General features: G+C 35.5%; 1 long non-coding RNA gene across 1 annotated transcript; it reads left to right on the top strand.

Annotated features, from left to right (window-relative positions):
* Positions 1-432: 432 nt before the first annotated feature.
* LOC148997691 (uncharacterized) lies at positions 433-3,862 on the top strand. Its single transcript, XR_016146392.1, has 4 exons — positions 433-537; positions 1,695-1,723; positions 1,963-1,984; positions 3,031-3,862. It is a non-coding gene; the product is annotated as an uncharacterized LOC148997691 (long non-coding RNA).
* Positions 3,863-4,416: the final 554 nt, after the last annotated feature.

The raw sequence follows: 4,416 nt of genomic DNA, 5'->3' as shown, positions 1-4,416 counted from the left end.
ACGCTTTCCAAATTCTCACACACCTATGTAATATATAAGATGGTGATTATTTTTTTCATCCTTTTTGTTTTTTCTTAACAGCATAAAAGAAACCCAAAGGCTCTTTTAAGAGCCATCTGCCCTTCTGCAATCGCAGGTACTTGTTGCTGTCACTCTTAAAGTTACTTTTGATCCAGATGCCCTGCTCATCCAGCCAGATGAGGCAAGCATCACATTCTGCTGGTTTCATGCAGTTTCTTTATTATTTTATTTTAATATGGATCAAATTTTTAATTTTTTGCAGACAAACTATAACTAAATTTCCCAGAATTATTGGTTGAGTATTTCTAGAATTGAGATCATCATGAATTTATGAATATATATTCAAATAAATGTTTATAAAGTATGTTTATTTAATTAATTTTGTATAGTGTTTTTTTAAACATTGTTATGATTATCTCTTTATGGAAATTGATCTCTATGGAATTTGGTTTATGGAATATGGTTTTTAATGCCTTTTTTGTTGCAGTGCTGGTCATCTCTGGTGATGCTCGCCATGTAAGTACTACTGTAATGCTATTTGCACTGCATATATTTACCACTAAATGTTAATGCAATATAATTATCAATGCGTATGACGACTCATCTAAGAAAATGTTTTTAAAACAGACTAAAAAACTACATCCCATATTTAATTTATCCCACAAAATTTAATTGCAAAGTGATCCATTCATTCTCAAATGATCAAGAGAGCTTGTTTTAACAGACGCATCGTTCTTATACAGATCCAAGATGAAAACGGCATCGTGTTCGTCACTATTTTGTTTCCTTAGCACAATTAATGACACTAATAACACTTATGCTACTAAATAAAAGTAATATCACTAAAATGACACAGGCCTAATAACAGTCTTTAGTTTACAAACACAGCAAAACTCTGCCATCTTTAAAAATCAAAAGTAGCTTCAAATACTTGTTAAACAAGAAATATTCTTCTTCCTTTTTTCCCCACTGTCATTAATGTAGAAATATTAAGCCAGTAAATTAAGACATTAGCTAAATCATTATATCCATCATCATCTCGGAGAGAATTCAGCGACAGATGCCGAAAGGTCAGTCCGTTTTTTTATTTTCACTTTCAGAGAATGAGCGCGGTTACATGCACGTTCTTAACCCGATTTTGCTGAATAAACTGACAATGCATGTGGTCATGTAAACGCACTAACCCGTTTTCCTTTATCGAAGTCAAGTCGTAAGTTTGTATAAACCGATCGACTCAGCTAGATTTTTGCCCCTTATTCTGATTTCTCCTGCCGTTTAAAACACATTAACTCGCGTTCTTTGGGCTTATTGAAGTGCGCATATGTGAAGTGTAGGAAGACGCATATCTTAAACTCTGACTCTTGACCCAAGAAATTATTAAAACCCGTTTTTAACTACAGAAATACTGTCAAAATGCTGCATCTGTAAAGATTTTTTTTACCTCACTATATCGGGAAATAACCTAATCAAGCCTATTAATAAACACTCCACCTTTGCTAGCAAAATAGTTAATAATCTAATAAGTAAGCCCCGCCCCCTCACGATAAGATCATGTATTGCCGATCTCGGATATGAAAATGGAGCATGTCGCCCAACACTATGAAAATGGTGAATGAAAAATGTTGTCAGTTCTGTTTTGCTGTTAAAACTTAACATTGTTTTCTTGTTCGCAGTGTTGGTCATCTCTGGAGAAGCTCACCATGTAAGTACTACTGTAATGCTCATTTGTTGGCCATTTGCACTGTATATTGTTCACTTACTTTTGATTGGTAGAAAGTTTTAAAATCACTGCAGCATGTTTATGAATTATTATGGGACAACATAATATATATTTGAAGAAGAATGTATAACAGTACACAATTTTGATAAATGTGAACGTGGACTTATTTGAGCTGTGAACAAATCTAAATTGTCTCTTTTTTTTCTTCTTTTTTATTTTAGATTGGAAGTTGTGTCCATCTAGGTAAGTATTGTAATGAGTCAGCAGACACAAGGGGATCCATATGCAGCTTTTATAGAGTAGTCTGACAGGCATGGATTGGCAGCGGAGACAAGGCAGAGACAAACCATATACAAGAAAAGGGTCAAGACAGGCAGAGAGAATCAGAGTCCAGTAAACAGTCCAGGGTCAGGACAGGCAGAGAAGGGTCAGCAACAGTAAACAATCCACAGGTCAAACACAGGAATCAAACTCGGGAAGATAACGCTTAGAAATGATGGCCTGGGCACATCAAGACTTCGCCCTGGTGTGGTGTGTGGAACCGTACACCTGCACTGTGTAATCAGCACAGTGCAGGTGTATGGTGTTTGCTATAATCAGTCCAGGGAGGTGCGTGATGGGAAATGTAGTCCATGATAATCCAGGGAGTGCGTGGCTATTCGTGACAAGTATAATTGTTTAACAGAATGTTTTTGCAACAGAGAAATCTGTATAGTGAAATTTGGAATGTTGTTTACTAAGATTTAAAAAATAATAATAAATTCCATCTTTAGTTATAACAAAAAATATAAGTTACTTATTGATGTATTCAAAATGATTAATTCAATGGCAATATAGTTCTTATTCACATTTAATGATTCAATAATTCCTGTACTTTTATATAGGCATGTTTGTGTGTTTTAAGAATGTAATTAACTTGTTTTTTTTTTTTTGTGTGTGTGTGTGTGTGTGTGTGTGTGTGTGTGTGTGTGTGTGTGTGTGTGTGTGTGTGTGTGCGTGTGTGTGTGTGTGTGTGCATGTGTGTGTGTGTGTGTGTGTGTGTGTTATCTATCCTGTCCTATCCTATCCTATCAACACCTTATATCCATTTTCATTCAAACCTTTATCCTGCTTATTTGCTTAAACCTTTGCCATTTCTTCACTTTCTCTTCCCAAACTGATAAAAAAAAATCTGGCCTTGCATCTCAAAACGCTGCTGCTCTGCTTGCTGCTTGCTTGCTCGCAACCCAAACGCTACCAATCTGCAATCTCTTCCCCAATGCAAAACCAACCCAAACGCACCAATGCAGCTTGCTAACGCATCTTAAAAAAGAGCCAGTAAACCCAAACTTTTGAACCCAAAAAACAAACCCAAACTTTTGAACCCAATAACCAATTGATTTACAGTGCCAGACAGTCTTGAAAGAGGGACCATCTCCAGTCTGCCCTGCTGATCTTCTGTCCTGCTGATCTCCAGTCTGCCCTGCTACCCTCCGGATCTGAGGACTGCGTTGGAAAAGCACACACACACCATCTGTTTAGCTTTACATTACATAGGGTTATTTATTTTCTATAATCTTAGCACATATTTAAATTAATTTAGCTTGTTTAGTTTTTGTGACTGCTGATCTTCTGCCCTGCTGATCTCCAGTCTGCTCTGCTACCCTCCTGATCTGAGGACTGCGTTGGAAAAGCAAACATACAGTCATTTGTTTGATAACCATCTGTTTAGCTTTACATTACATAGGGTTGTTTATTGTCTATGATCTTATCACATATTTAAATTAATTTAACTTGATTAGTTTTTGTGACTGCTTTGCATCCGCCTGTATTAATAAAGTCCGGTTTCTGTTCAGTAAGTTGAGTCTTGTACCGTCTATACTGTATTGTTGAGTTCACAATCTTTTGGGTATCATTTTTTAAACTGGTCTAATATGGTTTGGTGACATCAGTGGTTAGCCGTTTACAACTTTCTCATTTTTTGAGTGACATTTAACCTAAGTTACAGTTTTAGAAGTAATATCTTTTGCAGACTTTTTTTTTGGGTCAAATTTCCTATATTGGTCAAATACTTTACATAAATTGTCTAAACTAATATTAGTTTCTGTTTTATTATTTACTGTACAACATATTCCTTGTTAGGTTAAGTATAATAGGTTCCTTTTCATAGATAAATTAAATATTGTATTTTATATTAACCGTTTATTGTTTGACTTGGTTTAAAACTGATGCACTGTAATACAAACAAAGAATAATCTGTTATTTGTTGAGTAAGTGTTTTTATTTGGTGTTTTGCACAATACTACCGTTTCACTGGCTGAATCTTCAGAAACGGTAAGAAAGGGAGAAATTTACTTGTACAGTTCTCATATTGAAGGAGCATTTGACAACTGCAACTTTTCGATAAAATATATTAATTTTGAGTTCCAAATTAATAATTATTCAATAATCTTTATAATTAAATTAAATTTATTATTCAGTGTTAAAACATGCCAAGAAAAGGTTAGAGAAGTGAATCTCAGAAACAGCGCAGAAAGCAGGAAGCTTCGTGTGGCTCCAGTAGCGGTAACTTTGTGTCAAACAGCGTCGATGCGAACCCGAATGTTCTGTCTGACCGCATCACACTGTCAAAGCGATCCCAGGTACAAGATTTACTCCAGAGGCCGTCAGTGTACTTGCAATGCCTTAATGTTCCT

This window comes from Pimephales promelas, chromosome 2 (genome assembly GCF_988280905.1).
Source record: "Pimephales promelas chromosome 2, fPimPro1.hap1.1, whole genome shotgun sequence".
NCBI classification, from domain to species: domain Eukaryota; kingdom Metazoa; phylum Chordata; class Actinopteri; order Cypriniformes; family Leuciscidae; genus Pimephales; species Pimephales promelas.
This window is presented reverse-complemented; position numbering and strand designations above follow the sequence as displayed.